This window comes from Apium graveolens, chromosome 2, assembly GCF_009905375.1.
Source record: "Apium graveolens cultivar Ventura chromosome 2, ASM990537v1, whole genome shotgun sequence".
Classification (NCBI taxonomy): Eukaryota; Viridiplantae; Streptophyta; class Magnoliopsida; order Apiales; family Apiaceae; genus Apium; species Apium graveolens.
Genome location: NC_133648.1, coordinates 52382789 through 52405458, shown reverse-complemented (window position 1 = coordinate 52405458; position 22670 = coordinate 52382789).

Here is a 22670-nt window from a genome sequence, read left to right as displayed (position 1 = left end):
AGAGGACAGTTCCATATTGTAACAGAGTTTATTATATTGAATAAAGTCTGTTTTCTGTTACTTGAGTTCTTTAATTCAATTTGATTGTGATAAACACTGTATTCAACCCCCTTCTACAGTGTGTGTGACCTAACAAGTGGTATCAGAGCAGATCTGTTAACACACAAACAGTTTAAGATACAAAAACAATCATGTCTGAAGAAGAAACTCCAACCAAGCCCACCAAAACTGAAGAACCTCCAAAGACTCAAATCCATAGTCGATATGAGACTATTAGAGTTCCCATACTGAAACCATCTGAATATTCCATATGGAAGGTGAGGATGTCTATGTTTCTGGAAGCTACTGATCCAGAATACCTTGACAAAATCAATGAAGGACCACACAAGCCAACCAAACTCGTTGTTGTAGTTGCAGGTCAACCAGCAAAGTCTGTACCAAAGGAGAAGAGTGATTACACTACTGAAGATATCTCTTCAATTGCTAAGGATGTTAAGGTACGACACTTGCTGCATAGTACCATTGATAATGTCATGTCAAACAGGGTAATTAACTACAAGACTGCAAAGGAGATATGGGAAGCCTTGGAAATAAGATGCCAGGGAACCGAATCAATTAAGAAGAACAGGAAGACAATACTCACTCAAGAGTATGAACACTTTGACTCAAAGTCTGATGAGTCATTAACTGGTTTATATGACAGATTTGTCAAACTCTTGAATGATTTGTCACTAGTTGACAAGGAATATGATCTTGAGGATTCAAATCTTAAATTTCTGTTAGCACTTCCTGAAAGATGGGATTTGAAGGACACCACTATAAAAGACAACTATAATCTTGAAGAAACAACCCTTGATGAAATTTATGGGATGCTCAAGACTCATGAACTTGAGATAGAACAAAGAAGCAAGAGGAAAGGAGGAAAGTCAAGGATGGTTGCTCTTAAGGCTGAGGAGGAATCTCCCAAAGCAGCTACCTCAAGGAAAGGCAAGGGAAAAGCTCTCATCACAAAGTCTGATACTGAGTCATCAAGTTCTAATAGTGATGATGACTCAGAAACTGAAAGCTTGCCTGAGATGGATGCTGATGAAGAGATGATGAAGCTGTGTGCTCTTATGGTGAAAGGAATCACAAGGATTGCATACAGAAAATTCATGAAGGGAAAGAAATTTTCCAGGAAAGGTGCAAGTTCTGATAAGAAGAATTTCAGAAAATCTGAAGGCAAATGAGGAAAGTCTGATAGAGGAGATTACACAAATGTCAAATGCTACAACTGTGGTGCAAAAGGCCACATATCTCCTGATTACAAGAAAGTGAAGAGTGACAAAAGCAAGGCTCTTGTCACGAAGAAGAAAAGCTGGACAGACACTTCAGATTCTGAAAGTGAGGAGAACTATGCCTTGATGGCAAATGTTGATAGCAGTTCTGATGCTGCTAAGTTAAAGGTACCTCAAACTACTTATGCCTTTCATACTAATGATATTAATGAGTTGAGAAGATATCTCAAAACCATGTTCATTAGTTATAGAGATCAAACTTTAACATGTGAAAGATTAACTTCTGAAAATCTTGCTTGTAAAAAGAGGAATAATTATTTAGAAAGAGAGTTAGTCATGTTCCATCAAACTCAGAAAGATAGAGATGATGCTTTCTATGTTAGGGATGAAGTACTTAAAATGAATGAATCTCTAAAAACTGAGTTAGAAAAGGAAAGAGAGATTATAAGAACTTGGACTAACTCTGGTAGAACAACTTAGAATTTGTTAAGTAGTAGAAACTGGAAAGAGGGCTTAGGTTAAGGAGATGATAAGAATGATAAAGGAATTGTAGAAATTGAGCCTATAGTTGTTAAACAAAAGCCAAAGGTAAAACCTGTTAAGTTTTTAGCTGTAAAGTATGATACTGATAAATCAGAAGTTAAAGAGAAGTTAACTTCTGACAAACAAAAACAGGGTAAGGCAGCTGAAGTAAACATAGGCTTAATGACAAAGAAGCAGCTTAAGCATAAGCTGAAAGATGTTAAGAATGTAAATAAGGTAAAGTCATCTAGGAAAAATAGAAATGGAATAAAAATAATGATTATAAGACTGTTCCTAATGCTCCTAGAAAAACATGTCATAACTGTGGAAATTCTAACCATCTGGCTTCTTTTTGCAGGAAAAATAAGAACATAAACTCCTTACCTTCAAAGTCAGGAGTTAAGAGTCAGTCTGTTAGATATAAGCCACAAAATCCTTGTTTTCATTGTGGTAGTTTATGGCATTCCATTTATACTTGTAAGGAATATCATAGTTTGTACTATGATTATTATCAAATAAAACCTTCTTTAAAGAAAGTTAGCATTGTTCCTTCTAGTGTAAGTTCTGATACAAAGTATGTTAGTGTAAATGCTGATAAAAAAAATGTTAACATAAACTCTGATGCTAAATCCGCTGCAAATGTTACCAAACTTAATAAGGCCAAAGGATCCAAGCAAGTCTGGGTCCTTAAAACTAATCATTAATGGTCTTTGTGATTGCAGGGCAACAGGATAAACATCCTAGTTCTGGACAGTGGATGTTCAGGACATATGGCTGGAAATAAAGTCCTACTATCAGACTTTGTGGAGAAAGCTGGCCCAAGTGTTTCTTATGGAGATGGCAACATTGGAAAAACCTTGGGATATGGAAATATCAATATGGGGAATGTCATCATTGAAAAAGTAGCTCTGGTCTCAGGACTTAAACACAATATGCTAAGTGTTAGTCAAATCTGTGATAGAGGTTATCATGTGGATTTCTTTGAAGAACACTGTGAAGTTGTAAGCAAATCCACAGGAAAAGTTGTTCTGAAAGGATACAGGCATGATAACATTTATGAAGCCAAGCTTTCAACAAGTACTGATGGTTCTGCAATCTGTATGTTAAGTAGAGCATCAATTGAAGAAAACTGGAATTGGCAAAAGAAACTCTCTCATTTAAATTTCAACAATATAAATGAAATAGTCAAGAAAGATCTTGTGAGAGGTTTGCCAAAATCAGTATTTGCTCCTGATGGCCTTTGTGATTCATGTCAGAAGGCAAAACAAAGAAAATCTTCATTCAAGAGCAAGACTGAATCATCAATTCTTGAGCCTTATCACCTACTACATGTTGATCTATTTGGTCCAGTGAATGTCATGTCTATTGCAAAGAAGAAATATACTATGGTCATAGTGGATGAGTTCACCAGATACACATGGGTGTATTTCTTGCACACAAAAAGTGAAACTGCATCTATTCTGATTGATCATATCAAGCAACTGGATAAATTGGTCAAAGATTTTGTGAAGATCATCAGAAGTGATAATGGCACTGAGTTCAAGAATTTGATTATGGAAGAGTTCTGCAAAGAACATGGAATCAAGCAGAAATTTTCTGCTCCTGGAACTCCACAGTAAAATGGAGTTGTTGAAAGAAAGAATAGAACTCTTATTGAAGTTGCACGAACTATGCTTGATGAAGCAAAGCTATCAACCTATTTTTGGGCTGAAGCTGTGCAGACTGCTTGTTTTACTCAAAATGCAACACTCATTAATAAGCATGGAAAGACACTATATGAGATGGTGAAGAAAAAGAAGCCAAATCTGAAGTATTTTCATGTATTTGGATGCAAGTGTTTTGTTCTTAAGACTCATCCTGAACAGCTATCCAAATTTGATCTAAAAGCTGATGAAGGAATTTTTGTTGGATATTCACTTTCCACAAAAGCCTTCAGAGTCTACAATTTAAGAACAAGGGTTGTCATGGAATCTATCAATGTCTCTTTTGATGATAAGAAGATTATTGGACTTGAAGATTTCAATGATCATGATTAGCTGAGATTTGAAAATGAAGATTTAAATTCTAATAATGTAAATCCTGACAGTCTAAATCCTGATATTGCAAACTCTGATGGATTAAACTCTGATGTTATTGAAACTGTGGTGACTACGCCAAAGGAAGATGCACCTGTGCAAGGGGAGCATACTGAAGATACAACCACATCTCAAGAAGAATCAGAACCTACAACTGGCTCTTCAAGTTCTGATTCATCAAGTTCTGATAAGCCAAGTTCTGATAATTCTGGAAACTCAAATTCTGAAGGATCCAAGTCAGAGAGCATAATTTCAGGGGGAGCATCAGAAAATGTTGATGAAGACAACATGGATCATGGGGGAGCATCCATTTCTAGAGAAAACCTTTCATCTGCAAGGAATTGGACTAAATTACATTCACCTGACTTAATTATTAGAAATCCTAATGCAGGTGTCAGAACTAGAATAGCTACATCAAATGAATGTCTTTATAATTCTTTTCTTTCTCGGACTGAACCAAAGAAAGTGGAAGAAGCTCTTCAAGATGCTGATTGGGTGCAAGCAATGCAGGAAGAGTTAATTGAATTTGAAAGAAACAAAGTCTGGACCCTAGTGCCAAGACCAAAGAACAGATCTGTTGTTGGTACAAATTGGGTGTTCAGAAATAAAACTGATAGTGATGGCATAATTACAAGGAATAAAGCAAGGCTGGCTGCAAAAGGATATTCTCAACAGGAGGGAATTGATTATGATGAAACATTTGCACCAGTTGCTAGATTGGAAGCCATAAGGATATTTTTAGCTTATGTTGCTCACAAAAAGTTTATTGTCTTTCAAATGGATGTGAAAAGTGCTTTTCTCAATGGAGAATTAGAAGAAGAAGTATATCTTGAACAACCTCCAGGCTTTGTAGATTCTAAATTTCCAAATCATGTCTACAGGCTTGATATAGCACTTTATGGCCTTATGCAAGCTCCAAGAGTATGGTATGAGATTTTAGCTCAGTTTCTTCTGGAAAGTGGATTTAACAGAGGAACTATTGACAAAACACTGTTCTACCTCAACCATGGAAAGGACTTACTTTTGGTGCAAATATATGTTGATGATATCATTTTTGGTTCTACAAATGACAGACTTTGCAAGAAGTTTGCCAAACTGATGCAGTCAAGATATCAAATGAGTGTGATACGGGAACTTAGCTATTTTCTGGGCCTTCAAGTCAAGCGGAATGAAGAAGGGTTTTTTATTTGTCAATCCAAGTACACCAGAAATTTGCTGAAGAAATTTAGAATGCAAGATTGTTCAAGTGCATCCACTCCCATGGCCATTGCAATAAAATTGGATAAGGATACTGGTACATCAGTAGACATTACTGATTACAGAGGTATGATTGGCTCCTTACTCTATCTAACTGCAAGTAGACCTGATATCATGTATGATACCTGTCTTTGTGCAAGATTTTAAGCAGATCCAAGAGAACCTCACTTAACAGTTGTGAAAAGAATTTTCAAGTACCTTAAGGGTACAACTGATCTGGGATTATGGTATCCCAGAGAATCAGATTTTAAGAGTCAGTCTGTTAGATATAGGCCACAAAATCCTTGTTTTCATTGTGGTAGTTTATGGTATTCCATTTATACTTGTAAGGAATATCATAGTTTGTACTATGATTATTATCAAATAAAACCTTCTTTAAAGAAAGTTAGCATTGTTCCTTCTAGTGTAAGTTCTGATACAAAGTCTGATAGTGTAAATGCTGATAATAAAAATGTTAACATAAACTCTGATGCTAAATCTGCTCCGAATGTTAACAAACTTAATAAGGCCAAGGGATCCAAGCAAGTCTAGGTCCTTAAATTTAATCATTAGTGGTCTTTGTGATTGCAGGGCAACAGGAAAAATATCCTAGTTCTGGACAGTGGATGCTCAGGACATATGACTGAAAATAAAGCCCTGCTATCAGACTTTGTGGAGAAGGCTGGCCCAAGTGTTTCTTATGGAGATGGCAATATTGGAAAAATATTGGGATATGGTAATATCAATCTTGGGAATGTCATCATTAAGAAAGTAGCTCTGTTTCACTCAAAATGCAACACTCATTAACAAGCATGGAAAGACATCATATGGGATGGTGAAGAAAAAGAAGACAAATCTGAAGTATTTTCATGTATTTGGATGCAAGTGTTTTGTTCTTAAGACTCATCCTGAACAGCTATCCAAATTTGATTTAAAAGCTGATGAAGGATTTTTTGTTGGATATCCACTTTCCACAAAAGCCTTCAGAGTCTACAATTTAAGAACAAGGGTTGTCATGGAATCTATCAATGTCTCCTTTGATGATAAGAAGATTACTGGACTTGAAGATTTTAATGATCATGATCAGCTGAGATTTTAAAAATAAAGATTTAATTTCTGATACTGTAAATCCTGACAGTCTAAATCCGAACAGTCTAAATCCTAACAGTCTAAATTCTGATACTGCAAACTCTGATGGATTAAACTCTGATGTTATTGAAACTGTGGTGACTACGCCAAAGGAAGATGCACCTATGCAGGGGGAGCATACTGAAGATACAACCACATCTCAAGAAACATCAGAACCTACAACTAGCTCTTCAAGTTCTGATTCATCAAGTTTTGATGAGCTAAGTTCTGATAAGTCTGGAAACTCAAATTCTGAAGGATCCAACTCAGAGAGCATAGTTTCAGGAGGAGCATCAGAAAATGTTGATGAAGATAGCATGGATCATGAGGGAGCATCCGGTTCTAGAGAAAACCTTCCATTTGCAAGGAAGTGGACTAAATCACATACACCTGACTTAATAATTGGAAATCCTGATGCAGGTGTCAGAAATAGAACAGCTACATCAAATGAATATGTTTATAATTATTTTCTTTCTCAGACTGAACCAAAGAAAGTGGAAGAACAGATCTGTTATTGGTACAAAGTGGGTTTTCAGAAACAAAAGTGATAGTGATGGCATAATTACAAGGAATAAAGCAAGGCTGGTTGCAAAAGGATATTCTCAACATGAGGGAATTGATTATGATGAAACATTTGCACCATTTGCTAGATTGGAAACCATAAGGATATTTTTGGCTTATGCCGCTCACAAAAATTTACTGTCTTTCAAATGGATGTAAAAAGTGCTTTTCTCAATGGAGAATTGGAAGAGGAAGTATATGTTGAACAACCTCCAGGTTTTGTAGATTCAAAATTTCCTAATCATGTCTCCAGACTAGACAAAGTACTTAGTGGCCTTAAGCAAGCTCCAAGAGCATGGTATGAGACTTTAGCTCAGCTTCTTCTGGAAAGTGGATTTAACAGAGGAACTATTGACAAAACACTGTTCTACCTCAACCATGGAAAGGACTTACTTTTGGTGCAAATATATATTGATGATATCATTTTTGGTTCTACAAATGACAGACTTTGCAAGAAGTTTGCCAAAATGATGCAGTCAAGATATCAAATGAGTATGATGCGGGAACTTAGCTATTTTTTGGGCCTTCAAGTCAAGCAGAATGAAGACGGCACTTTTATTTGTCAATCCAAGTACACCAGAAATTTGCTGAAGAAATTTGGAAAGCAAGATTGTTCAAGTGCATCCACTCCCATGGCCATTGCAATAAAATTGGATAAGGATACTGGTACTTCAGTAGACATTACTGATTACAGAGGTATGATTGGCTCCTTACTCTATCTAACTGCAAGTAGACCTGATATCATGTATGCTACCTGTCTTTGTGAAAGATTTCAAGTACCTTACTCTATCACATTAACAGATGTGAAAAGAATTTTCAAGTACCTTAAGGGTACAGCTGATCTGGGATTATGGTATCCGAGAGAATCAGATTTTAAGCTAATAGGTTACTCAAATGCGGATTTTGCAGGATGCAAAATTGACAGGAAAAGCACAAGTGGAAGCTACCAATTTCTTGGAGGCGGATTAGTTTCTTGGTTTAGCAAGAAACAAAAGTCAATTTCCACATCAACTGCAGAAGTAGAGTACATTGCTGCAGGAAGCTGTTGTGCACAGATTTTTTGGATGAAGAATCAGTTACTGGATTATGGGTTAACATACTTTAAAATCCCTATTTACTGTGATAATCAAAGTGCTATTGCTATGACAGGTAATCCAGTTCAACACTCAATGACAAAGCACATCAGCATTAGGTACCACTTCATAAGGGAACATGTGGATGAAGGTACAGTGGAATTGCACTTTGTTCCAAAAGATCAACAACTAGCAGATATCTTCACAAAACCTTTGTGTGAAGCTACTTTTACAAGATTGGTAAATGAACTTGTAATGGTTTCAGGTTCTTTTTCTAAATCTGCTTAGTTTATGTTCTGATACATTAGATGTTATGATCAGTATTTACAGATATTACTATCTTTGTGTATTCTGTGCTTAAATTGAAAATTGCTTAAGTGCTGATTGTTGTCTGATGTGAATTTATAAACTCTGAAAGTGATATGCATGCTTCTGTGACTATTCAATCCAATGAGGATAATTGTGCTAGATGCTGACCTAGTAGTCTACAATATACTAAAGTCCCATGTTGGAAGTAATCGTTTATGTGGAAATCTTTTAACACGAGCAAATTCTGATATTGAGCTTAGTTAAGTTTACTTTATGTATCTTATTACTAAGTCAAAAACTATAATAGTGCTTCTTATCTGTTAAGTTCTGATGTTAGTAAATCTGATGGATGTACTAAGTGTTGATAAACCTCACTTATCCAAAAAAATAAAAGAAAAAAAAATCAGGTACTCCTTTGAGATCTAGAGTAAAAATGTGGAAGGGACGACCCAAGTGCATTGTTGGTATTAAGTAATATGCATTAGAAAAGCAAAATAAAAATTTTCTTGGTGACTTTTCACACTCTGTGATTACTGGAGAAATACTCTGATAATAGCATAAATTCTGATAAGCAGTCGTAACTCACTTACACTGAGAAGCCACTGTAAAATGGAATTTCAAAAGATGCATAAAATGAGCACAAAACAGTTGAGGTGGACTCATGCATGAACTCATTCTAAAGTAGACTTCAGAATACTAACAGATTTTGAGCAAAGTTCTTAGTTATGCCTTATTTCTAAGATGTATTGAAGTGAATCAGACTTTAATCTTTATCTGATAATTAGCTTACTGCACACACATACACTCCATATGAATGATAAAAATTAATGTGGTGATAAATGTTGTTTTAGATGAACAGGTTAAGTGTCAGTTGCATAAATTCTGAGGACAAGTTATGATGGAAATTCTGATGATTAAGTTCTGAAGAAACAAAATCAGTATTTGTGTGAAGAATTACAGGAATAGACATTCACTTTTCGAGTTAAGGAGCCATATTCTGATGACTGTTAAATTCTGATAAGTCTAAGTTCTGATATTAAATCCTGATTCTTTACTTGACTTATTTGTGGTTAAAATCTGAAACAGTCATATTTAAAATCAGAATATGTTTGGGTGAGATATAAACAGTCAACATAATTTGGGTTAGTTGTACTCGTAAATTAATAGTAATTTTTACTTGTTTCGTGTGCTCATTTACTCATGTTTTAAGCTTCCAATGGCTGTCATTATTGCTCATCAGTCTAGGGAGTCGAGGGGTCATCATTTTTAATTGTGATTGTTCCCCAGTCCTCGCGTCCCTTGGTATTCCATTGGCTATTTAAACCAATGATTCATTCCAGTCAAAACATTCTTCACTTTCTCACAAACTCACTCTCTTTTTATTCTTATAAACAAAAATGGCTGAGTTTGGTTGGTTTTACAACTATGGCACCGAAACTGTGCATATTTTTCAAAATGGAATTCCGACTGCATATCCTATCAACAACATTCATCATAATCTCTGGACTCAATTTCCAGAGATCATTAAAAATGACTTGTTGACTTTCCAAAGAGATCTACATCTCCGTTATCTCCGTCAGCAAGAACGGATCATCCGTCTTGCAGTGCTCTTCGTCAGCAGCAGAAGGAGTTAGTCGTTAGGCTTCTTAACTTAGGACTAAAGCTGTTGATGTTAGGCATTTTAGACTAGGGCAGTCTTGTAATTTTATGCATGTAATTTAAGTTTCATGAAATGTATTAATTTGATATATTAATGAAATTTTACTTTATTGCAAGATTTTGTCTCTGAGTCTTTTCATATTATGATGAACTTTTAAATCCTGATAATAATCAAGTTCCGATGACCTGTTAAGTTCTGCTAAAAATCAAGTTCGGATGCTGACGTGGCAGTATTTATTTACTTGGTTTATTTTTGGTCATTACCTCATTGGTCATATTTTTACAGAATATTGGTAAAGCAGTAATAATCATTTATTTAGTGGGAACAGTTTTTTTTAAAATTTTAAAAAAAAACTGAACGTCCTTGATTAATGGGATAACTTGGTTAGTGGAACAGTTTTTTTTCCTTGAAAACTGCATGTGATAAGTAATGATTACTGATAGGGATAAATAAATTATGATTGTATAATTAAATACTGCATTAATTGTACAAGCTGTGGGCTGCTAGGCCCAATAAAAAGATATATGATACTCAGACCAGAAAGGTTAAGCCTGATGGACCAGATCAGGCCTGATGGAATAAAAAAGGCCCAAAAGCCCTAATTATTAATTAATTTCGTAATTAATTAATAAGGGAAAAATCAGCTATTGAGAAGAGTCCCGATAAGGATATAAATCCTTATAGATTAGCCTCAAGGGGACCTAAAAGGATAAGGAATCAGCTTCCTACTTCCTAGGACTCCTAAGTCTATCCTAATTCAGAGGCTTGTCCACCAAGTCTCTTATACCAAGTCCAATTCAAGGACTCCCATATCTATATAAGGGGCCTCACCCCACAAATCAGAACTACGTTTTTTGGCTTGATTCTCTAATTCACAGAGATACGTAGGCATCTCGTAAAGGCAGAATTAAGCTACGATACACGAGAGCAGCCATTAAAGGCCTTGAGCTCCCGAATCTTAGTAATAAATACAGCAAATAATAACCTTAGTTTTTTATCCATAACATTTGGCGCCGTCTGTGGGAAGCACAACAACAACCATGGCGAGAACACGGAGAACAATTGGAGCTCTAGAGGAAGGAACACCATCAAAGACAACCCAGGTGATTTCATCAACCGTGGAGGTTCCTCCCCATTCAACTTATGCATCTACTCAGGAGGAAGCCCAGACAGGGGCAACTCAACCCCAGCTACAAGGGACAACTCCCCCGATTCAAGGTTGGAGGAAGCGGATATGCTGGGCGAAGCGAAGCACGAGGGCGGTCGCCCCCCTATATACGAGGTTTGGGTCCTATCCCTGAGGATCGGGAATTTTCTGGTCCATACACTGAGAGAGACTCCGAATCTTCGGATGATGAAGTGGCCCCGAGAAGGAGGCGTCCTGGAAAAGAGCCAATGGCCGATGGAAAGCAACGCCCCCAGAGCACCCCAGGGGCGAATCCCCAAGAAGTGCAGGAAAGGATCAGGGCTCATGAGGCTGAAATCCAAAGGCTGAGACGTGATTTGGAGGCTCACCAGGCCACCAGACCCCAGATACTTCCTAGGGGGAGAAATCCTCCTCCTGTCATAGACCTGGATGGTCCGGTAAGAAGAAGGGCTGTTGTCCCAAGAACTGATCCAAGCAATCTCCTTCCCCTTGGAGATCCTGATGATCCAACTCCACCTTTCACAGAAGAAATAATGAATGCCCATATTTCAAGAAAATTCAAGATGCCCACTATCAAAGCCTATGATGGCACGGGTGACCCCGCTAATCATGTTAGGACATTTTCTAATGCACTGCTGCTGCAACCCTTGAATGATGCTATAAAGTGTCGGGCCTTCCCTCAAACCCTGTCGGGTATGGCTCAAAGATGGTACAGTCGCTTGCCCCCAAACTCTATTGGATCATTCAGAGAATTAAGTCAGGCTTTTATTAAGCAATTCATCAGTGGAAGAGTCCATGAGAAAAGTTCAGCATCTCTTATGAGTCTTGTGCAGGGAGCTAAAGAATCCTTAAGGGATTACCTGAATCGTTTTACAAAGGAGGCTTTAAAAGTCCCAGACCTTGATGATAAGGTAGCCATGATAGCACTGCAACAAGGAACTAGGGATGAGTTTTTCAAGATGTCCTTGGCCAAACGTCCCCCTGAAAACATGTTGCAACTCCAAGAGAGGGCAGAGAAGTATATCAAGGTTGAAGAAAGCATGAGGAAGACCGTAGTAAGTAATGAGCCCACTGGAGGCAAGAAACGAAAAACTGATTTGGAGTATATCGCTAAGGACAAATATCCTAGAACCGAACAAAACCCTGATTCAACCCCCAAGAAGGGAGGACCTGGGCAAAAGTTCACTGAATACGCTAAGCTAGGTGCTCCTAGAAGTCAGATTTTGATGGAAATTGAGAAAGATAGAGATATTCGCTGGCCTAAGCCCTTGAAGGCTGATCCCGCCAAGCTAGATAAGAGCAAGTATTGCAGGTTTCACAAGGATGTTGGCCATGACACCGATGAGTGTAGGTAATTGAAAGATGAAATTGAGTTTTTGATTCGAAAAGGAAGGTTGAACAAGTATACTGGAGATGGAGGGGACAGAAACAATAATGGAAGGAAGAACTTTGAAGATCGTAGGAGGGACCAAGACGATCAGGGGCGGAATCCCCAACCTAGAGGGCCGGTTATAAATGCAATTTTTGGAGGACCACGACGCCCTCGAGGACCTGTGATAAACACGATCTTTGGAGGTCCAACTGCTGCTGGATTGTCCAAAAATTCCAGAAAGGCATACACCAGGGAGGTTATGCATATTGTTGGCGAAGCCCCGAAGAGGGCCAGGACAGAAGTAATATTGGCTTTTGATGATTCCGACCTAGAGGGCGTGAAGTTTCCCCATGACGACCCGCTCGTCATAACACCGATAATAGGAAATAGCCCGGTTAAGAGGGTCCTTGTGGATAATGGTACTTCTGTGGATATCTTGCTCTATGACACCTTTCTAAGGATGGGGTATAACGACTCCCATTTGACACCAACCGACATGCCGATATATGGATTTACTGGAGTAGAATGTCCTGTGGAAGGGATAATCAAATTGCCAACCACCATAGGTACGGAGCCAAGGCAAGCAACGCAGATGCTGGATTTCGTGGTGGTAAAGGCTAGTTCAACTTATAATGCTATCATGGGGAGAACAGGGATACATGCCTTCAAGGCAGTCCCCTCTTCCTACCATTCAGTCATGAAGTTTCCCACCCGAAACGGGATTGGAGAAGAGAGAGGAGATCAAAAAATGGCTAGAAGCTGTTATGTGGCCTCTTTGAGGGCAGATGGAGTCGGGGGGCAGGTTCTTCCTATTGAAGATATGGATGTTCGAGAAAATGATGAGAATAGAGGAAGGCCAGCAGAAGAATTGGTTTCGGTTCCTTTAGACCCCAAGAATCCTGAGAGGATGACTTTCATTGGAGCCACATTAGAGGAGCCCCTTAGAGGGAAGTTAGTGAAATTTTTGCAAGAAAATAGTGATGTGTTTGCATGGTCAGTAGCTGATATGCCAGGCATAGACCCGGAGTTAATTACTCACAAGCTAAACGTGGATCCAAGCCGGAAGACAGTGAAATAAAAGAAAAGAAATTTTGCCCCGGAAAGACAAGAGGCTATAAAACAGGAAGTAGAAAAGCTCTTAGAGGCTGGTTTCATTGAGGAGATTCAATTTCCAGAGTGGTTAGCAAACCCTGTAATGGTGAAGAAGGCTAATGGAAAGTGGAGGATGTGTATAGACTTCACTGATCTGAATGATGCATGCCCCAAAGACTGTTTTCCGCTGCCTAGAATTGATACTTTGATTGATGCCACTGCTGGACATGAGATGCTGAGTTTCATGGATGGATTTAGCGGATACAACCAGATCAAAATGCATAAGGATGACATTCCAAAGGTATCATTTATCACTGACTTTGGTGTTTATTGTTATCTTGTTATGGCGTTTGGTCTCAAGAATGCAGGATCCACCTATCAAAGGTTGGTGAATAGAATTTTTAAGGATCTTATTGGTAAGACTATGGAAGTTTATGTTGATGACATGTTAGTCAAGAGTCTAGTAAAGACTGATCATATAGCCCATTTAAGGGAAGCTTTTGAGGTCCTGAGGTACCACAAGATGATGTTAAATCCTACGAAGTGTGCTTTCGGAGTAGGATCTGGAAAATTCTTGGGATTAATGGTCTCAAAAAGAGGAATTGAGGCTAATCCCGATAAAATAAAGGCGATCCTGGACATGGAACCACCAAAAACTATCAAGGATGTTTAGAAGCTCACAGGAAGGGTTGCTGCGCTAGGACGATTCATCTCCAAGTCAGGAGATAAGTGCTTGTCATTCTTCAAGTCACTAAAGAACATTAAAGACTTTGTATGGAGTGAGGAAAATCAGAAGGCATTTGAAGAATTAAAGAAATATATGGGCCAGGCCCCGTTGTTGACCAAGCCAGTTCTGAGTGAAGTTTTATTCTTGTACTTGGCTGTTTCAGAGAGCGCCTTGAGCGCGGTGTTGGTAAAAGAGGAACTGAAAGTCCAGAAACCCGTATACTATGTCAGCAAAATCTTGCATGGTGTTGAGTTGAATTATTCAACTATTGAAAAATTCACTTTAGCCTTGGTAATGGCTTCAAGAAAGCTGCGTCCTTATTTTCAAGCTCATCAGATTGAAGTGCTAACAAATCAGCCACTGAGAAATATCATTCACAGTCCCAAAGCAAGTGGGAGACTGATTAAGTGGGCAATAGAGTTGGGAGAGTTCGATCTCAAGTATAAGCCGCGCACGGCTATAAAAGCCCAGGCACTAGCTGACTTCGTGGTGGAATGTACCATACCCAACCAAGAAGTCGGGGGGCAGGAAGATACCATACCTCAAGATAAGGGAGTCGATAATGAAAGCAAAGAGAAGGATGATAAAGAGTATTGGGTTCTCTATTTTGATGGAGCATCAAAAACAAACTCCAGTGGAGCAGGGTTGGTTTTGCAAAGCCCTGATGGGTTCTTAATTGAGTATGCCATGAAGCTAGACTTCCCAACCACAAATAATGAGGCAGAATATGAAGCCCTGATAGCTGGCCTTGGTCTAGCTGGGACACTTAGAGTCAAAAACTTAAAGGTCCGCGGAGACTCAAAGCTTATCATATCCCAGGTAAAGGGAGAATTTGAGGCAAGGGATGATACGATGGCTAAGTATGTACGCCTAGTAAGGGCTGTGATGACTCAATTTAATGAATGCCATGTTGAACACATTCCAAGGGAAGAAAATGCTAAGGCAGATGCGCTATCAAAGTTTGCTTCATCTGAGATAGAAGAAAGTTCAGGAAGTGTATACTTCCGTGTATTGAAGACACGAAGCATAGATGTTAAGCTTGTGGCTCCCATAGGCCTGGGGACGTCATGGATTGATCCCATCAAGGCTCACATTCAGACCGGTTGGTTGCCGAGTGATGCAACTGAAGCACGGAAGTTAACTATTCGAGCACTAAGGTACTCTTTGATAGATGGGATTCTGTATAAAAGATCTTTCGTGGTTCCTTACTTAAGGTATCTCAGGCCCGATGAGGCACGCTTGGCTCTTGAGGAAGTACATGAAGGTATTTGTGGGCAACACCTGGGGGGCAGGGCCTTGGCTTATAAGATAACCCGTTTAGGCTTCTATTGGCCAGAAATGATGGCTGATGCCAAAGAATATGTGAAGAAGTGTGATCGCTGTCAGAAGCATGCACCAGTTGTTAGACAACCCCCCGAGATGATGACCTCTATCAACTCCCCAATCCCCTTTGCTATGTGGGGGATGGATATTCTAGGGCCTTTCCCTATGGCCACAGCACAAAGGAAGTTTCTGATTGTAGCCATTGATTATTTCACTAAGTGGATTGAAGCCAAGCCCTTGGCCAAAATCACAACTAAGCAGGTTGCACAATTCCTGTGGGAAAACATTATGTGCCGATATGGGATTCCCCGTATCCTCGTCACTGACAATGGAACACAATTCAACAATGAGGAATTCAAGAAGTATTGTGAAGAAAATGAAATTGAGTTACGGTTCACCTCTGTGGCTCACCCGCAAGCCAATGGGCAAGCGGAGGTAGCAAATCGGATAATCCTGGATGGACTACGGAAGAGGATCGAGAAGTCAAGAAATAATTGGGTGGATGAGATACTTCCAATACTATGGGCCTATAGGACTACCTGTAGAGTCACGACTGGAGCAACTCCCTTCATGTTGGCATATGGGGCAGAAGCAGTGGTTCCCGTGGAGATATCACATTCTTCTCCAAGAATTCAAGCTTTCAATGCTGGGGAAAATGAGGAAGGGTAAAGGTTGGCGCTGGACTTAATTGATGAAGTGCGAGATAAGGCACATGCAAAGATAGTAGAGTATCAGAAAAAGGCTTCGTTCTACTACAACCTAAGGGTTAAAGAGAGGTTTTTCAAACAAGGTGATCTAGTCTTGAGAAAAATAGAGGCTTCTGGTGTCGGACAGAAAGGAAAGCTAGCCCCAAATTGGGAAGGGCCGTACAGAGTCAAGAGCGTTCAGGGTAGAGGAACCTACAAGCTGGAAACTATGGATGGTTTTGAAGTCCCGAGGACCTGGCACGCACAAAACCTGAAGGTTTACTACGTGTAAGATAGGCGAAGTACGATTCTCACTTGTCATTGTGACAAGTAGGTTTAAAAGCACCTGGAAGCTTTGCTTGCGTAGGATTTTATATTCCAGTAGAATTTACATTGTCTAGTTATTATTGATTAGGGTCGAACCCATGCTATGTAAGGTTTTGAAAAACCAGACTTCATATTAAAGAGTTTGAAATTATTTCAATCCAAGGATGTTTAAGATTCAAATGCATATTAAGATTGTAAAGTCAAAATAGAAAGAAACAAGAAAAACAAAATACTCAAAGATCCTTGAAGAAGTCATCATCGATGTTTCCTTCATCGGCAGCAGAAGAAGGAACTGGAACAGGATCAGCACCTCGAGGAGAAACAGCTTCGGCCTCAGCAAAAGAAGCAAGAATAGGAGAAAGAGGGATATCTACAAGAAGAGGCTCTTTCCCAGGAATATCAGGGACTGGATAGGCAGTGAGAGTCACCTCCGGAATCTTCTTCCCAATCTCCTCTACTATCTGCTCCCAACAGCTAGAAAAGGTCTCCGGGAAGTTAGCATCGTACTCAGCATTTAGGACATCCTGAAAGTCCTGAGATGCCTTATACTCAGCTATCACCTCAGCTCGGGCCCTTTGAGCATCCAGCTCCAGCTTACGAACTTTCTCCTTCTCATCCGCCAGCTCCTTCTCTACCTCACGGAAACGAGTGAAGTTGGCCTCGGAAGCCTTGAGGTACCTATCCCTGTCCCTCTCAGCAATAGTTAGGTTGGTCCTCACATCCTTCAAATTGTGAAGGGCAGCCTGGAGATAGGTATTCATCTGCACGAACATATCAAAGTACAGTAAGTAATAAAAAAAACAGTTAAAAAAGGAAGAGGCTTACAGAAGCCACGGCCTGAGCACCCAGACGCTCAATCTGTAGGTCATCAGAAGACTCTACGATCTCATCCCTGTCACGAGGCGTGATCACACTCTGAGACCAAACGGCGGCAGCCTCGGAACTCCCTACCACCGTGTCCCTCCTCTGAAGGCCCCAAGTAACGGTGAAGGGAGAGGTATCTTCATCAAGGCTAGGAGGCCTCTGGGATAAAAAGGCAGGGACGGCCTCCTGAACCGTGACTGAAGGGCCGTCACCAATCCTAACCCGCTTGTCGCGGTGGGTCTCAACAGCAGAGCCCTTGGCGGCACGGGCCTCCCGCTTCTTGAAGATTGTGTCCAAAGCGGCCCTAGCTGCAGGCAAATACGAGCACGTAAGAAAAAGGACAAATAGAGAATGGAGAAAATGGAACAAAAAGGGGAAAGAAATACCCTCGGGACCAAGGTCACTTAGACCTAAACCTTACAAATTACCCTCTGAAAGGATGAGAGCGCAATGGTGCAAGTTATCGGCAGTAATGGCCTTGATGGCCGCATCCTCATCTATCCCCAATTTTAGTCTCTTAAAGACCCGTCTGTACTTTTTGAGAAGTTGGGCCTGAAAAATGGTCCCAACCTTCCTCGGAATCCAGAAATACATAAAACCACTCACTCTTCCATGTTGGATACGAGTCGGGATTGGTGCCAGAAATAAAGCAGGAACGAGCCAAGGATCTATGAACTATTTTGACCCATCCTTGGTCCTCAGAAGCATTTACAAATTTAAATAAATAACGAAAGACACAAACATTTGGATCAAAACCGTGTTTACGAGATTGGGCCATATAACAGTGAATAAAACGCCAAGAGTTGGGTGTGAGTTGGGTCGGACAGACTCGGGCCTCAGCCAAAAGGCGAAAAACAAAAGGATGAGGAGGTAGGCGAAAACCAGCATAGAAGGTTTCCTTATAGACCCGAATGGCCCCAGGTTTTGGGTAGCAGGCCCTATCATTTGGGCCTGGAGCCTCGGCCCTATAAGGGTGAGAAATGCCAAAAAGGCGGGCTATGGTACCTACTTGATCTGGACCAAATCTAGAAGGATAATTATATGCATCTAAGTGTAATATGTTAGGAAAGGCTTGCCCAAATTCGGTTAAAAGATCCCTAAGAGAAATAACTGAGGAATGTACAAGAGATTTTTTACCTCGGCTGGCCCTAGAGGGACGGGCAACAGCTTGGGGGACATGGGAGTGAGATGAATCAGAATCCGCCATGGATGAAGACAAAAACCCAGGAAGCTCTTGAAAGTAAGTAAAGAAGATGAAGATTCAAACGGAATCTTCAAAATAAGCCCAGAAAGCGGCGGAGTAGAAAGCCGGAAATCGCTTGGAGGTGGCGATTCTTGAGAGACTAATTGCAGAGTTGAAGTTTAGAAATTTTTGTGAAAGTGAAGTGTGAGAAATGAACTCACACTCCACCTCTTATATAGAGGAGCTCAAAGATGCACACTGGGCCTAAGAAAAAGGCGGGAAGCCCATAAGATTTGAATTTTGAAAAGGTTTAAAATCAAAGTTCATTGAATGAATCAAGGCTCGAACAGCCTCAACAACGCCCAGGGTACATTATCCCAAGCCGTTGTTAGAAGTGTGGCTCCTAGGCGTGGTACAACAACGCCCAGGAAGCATCTGTCCTCAACAACGCCCAGGATGCATCATCCCTAGCCGTTGTTAGAAGTGTGGCTCCTAGGCGTGGTACAACAATGCCCAGGAAGCATCTGTCCTCAACAACGCCCAGGATGCATCATCCCTAGCCGTTGTTAGAAGTGTGGCTCCTAGGCGTGGTACAACAACGCCCAGGAAGCATCTGTCCTCAACAACGCCCAGGATGCATCATCCCTAGCCGTTGTTAGAAGTGTGGCTCCTAGGCGTGGTACAACAACGCCCAGGAAGCATCTGTCCTCAACAACGCCCAGGATGCATCATCCCTAGCCGTTGTTAGAAGTATGGCTCCTAGGCGTGGTACAACAACGCCCAGGAAGCATCTGTCTCCAACAACGCCCAGGACGCAAGTTTCCTAGACGTTGTTAGGAAACCGTCTCCTAGGCGTGGATCAACAACGCCCAGGAAGCATCAGCCTCCAACAACGCCCAGGACGCAAGTTTCCTAGACGTTGTTAGGAAACTGTCTCCTAGGCGTGGATCAACAACGCCTAGGATGTATTGAGCAGCAAAAGTTCTATTTTTCTGATCATTTAATTAGAAAATAAGGAAATTCCTTAAATATTTTCTGAAAAATGTTAATATTTTCAGAAATAAGGAATAAATCCAGAAAATTAAAGGATAAATCCCAGAAATTAGGGAAAAAATCCAGAAAATTCCTTAAATATTTTCTGAAAAATGTTAATATTTTCAGAAATAAGGAATAAATCCAGAAAATTAAAGGATAAATCCCAGAAATTAGGGAAAAAATCCAGAAAAATAAGGAAATTCCTTAAATATTTTCTGAAAAATGTTAATATTTTCAGAAATAAGGAATAAATCCAGAAAATTAAAGGAAAATCCCAGAAATTAGGGAAAAATCCAGAAAATTAAGGAAAATTCCAGAAAATTAGGGAAAAATTCCTGGAAATTAAGATGATTCTTGAATAAAAGGAAGATTCATTGTAAATGTGTAGGTCGCTCCACACTTTACGGAAAAGCGAAACCCTGTAAGGGAACAAATAGACTTAACTTCTGCGAAACCTAATCAATGTTTCCCAAAAGTTGGGGGCAAATGATAGGGATAAATAAATTATGATTGTATAATTAAATACTGCATTAATTGTACAAGCTGTGGGCTGCTAGGCCCAATAAAAAGATATATGATACTCAGACCAGAAAGGTTAAGCCTGATGGACCAGATCAGGCCTGATGGAATAAAAAAGGCCCAAAAGCCCTAATTATTAATTAATTTCGTAATTAATTAATAAGGGAAAAATCAGCTATTGAGAAGAGTCCCGATAAGGATATAAATCCTTATAGATTAGCCTCAAGGGGACCTAAAAGGATAAGGAATCAGCTTTCTACTTCCTAGGACTCCTAAGTCTATCCTAATTCAGAGGCTTGTCCACCAAGTCTCCTATACCAAGTCCAATTCAAGGACTCCCACATCTATATAAGGGGCCTCACCCCACAAATCAGAACTACGTTTTTTGGCTTGATTCTCTAATTCACAGAGATATGTAGGCATCTCGTAAAGGCAGAATTAAGCTACGATACACGAGAGCAGCCATTAAAGGCCTTGAGCTCCCGAATCTTAGTAATAAATACAGCAAATAATAACCTTAGTTTTTTATCCATAACAATTACTGAATACCCGTGCCCATTAATTATCTTTTACTGCTGCATGTCTGACAGGTGTCACAACGGCTATTTTTTTACCGTGTATAAGTAAAAGAGAAAAAAGATTGTAAAATCTTTTATTCACTTTCATACTCTATCTCTCTCTTTTTACTCTTATTCTCTCTCACAACTACTGACGATTTATCATACAGAAATTTTATCAAACACCTTACAGGCAACCTAATTTCTCACTTATTTCTCATGGCACCCAAAGATTTGATTGTAGATGGAGCCAAGTTTGTACCTAACAACTATGCTGCAATCTTGAACAAGGCTGAAGCTCCATCTGATTTACACTTTGTGCAAGATTTTCTAGCAAATAGTGAGATTGGGTATGCTTTGACCCAACCTCAAGCCATTTCAAGCAAACAAGTTCTAACGTTCTGGCGGACTGGGCATTTTGATAATGGTGGTGCTACTGGTACTCCAAGCATCGTTTTTGAAGTGAATGATGTTGAGCATGTGGTTACTCCTGGATCAGTTCGTAAAGCTCTCCACTTACCAGAAGGTTGTACTTTTTCAACAATGGAGGAACCTGTTCAACAGCAGCTCATGGTCAGTTTGGGTTATGAGGGCAGTTTGGGAAAGCTTGGACAATTGAAAAGAGCAAAAATCAGGAAGGAATAGAGCTTTTTCTTCGATTGTATCACTAAGACATTCGCCAATAAGTGCTCCAACTTTGATGCCATTCCAATTATGAGTCAGCACATTGGGTATGCTCTTATTCATCAAACTCACTTTGATTTTGCAAGTGTTGTGCTAGGTTTCATAGGGGATAGGATGACAGAAGATAAGAATGTAGTGTACTTTGCTAGATTCTGTCAGCTTATATATAATTTCTGTTGTGCTGATGAACCCCAACCTACCACTGATTTAATTCCACCCTTTAAGCTTGCAAAACGGGCTTTTAATGATTTGTTAAATGCTGACATAAAGAAACGAATGGTTAGACCCTTATAGATACCTCAGTCTGTAAAACAGATCCTGGTAATTACTGATCCTCAAACCTACACATTTGTTTTCCCTGATGTTCAACCCTCCAGCACATCCCAGCCACCACAACAACCATCAGAACATACAACACCTACACCTCAAACTTCTCAACCTCAACCTACTCAACCCTCCATCAGAACTTATTTCAAACCATCACAGACATCTCAACCTCCACCGTCAGCACATCATGTGAGGCCTTCATCTTCCAAACCTAAGAGGACAAAGACTGTACCTCAGACACAACAAAAGAGAAGGAGGATTGTTCTGAGAGATGAGTCAGACAGTGAGGAACAGGTTCCAGTATCAGAACCTGTTGTTGAAGAAGCTGAGAAGATTTCCTCTCAGAAGGATGTTAAAACTGGGAGTTCTAAGCTTCTCAAAAGGCTTAGAAGGATGTATTCTGATGAAACTCCCAAAGTCTCTCCACCTTCAAAGAGACATAAAAAGTAAAGAGCCAAGAAGCCTGTCAGTGTCTCATCACATTCTGAAGAAACCCTGGAAGAAGGAGCTAAGGAAGGGGGTCAGGAATCTCTGATCCCAACAGAACCAATTGTTGTTGATTTTCTTCCTTCAGCACACCCAGATTCTACTCAAGACAGACTGCCTACCCCTCTTGTGTCTCCTGTAAATGAACCTGTACATACTGAAGACCCAGGCACAAATGCTGAGATTGATATTCACAAACTGATTGTGCCTGAGGTTTTGTACTTAAAAGCTCCACCAACTCAAATCACTCCACCAACAACACCACTTCTTGATGCTGATTTTAATCCAGAATTGCCTACAACACCTTCTCTGTATCTAGATACTGAAGAGCAGATTTTCAGTGAGCATCAGAATATGGCTGTTGATCAGACCTTAGTTGGAGATCAGCACTTAAAGGATGATGTTGAAGCCTCAATAGCCTCTCTTACTATTTTTTTATCAGAGGAAGCTGCTAATGCTGATTCTATAAGTTCTGATGCTGCTAATGATGAAGTTACTGG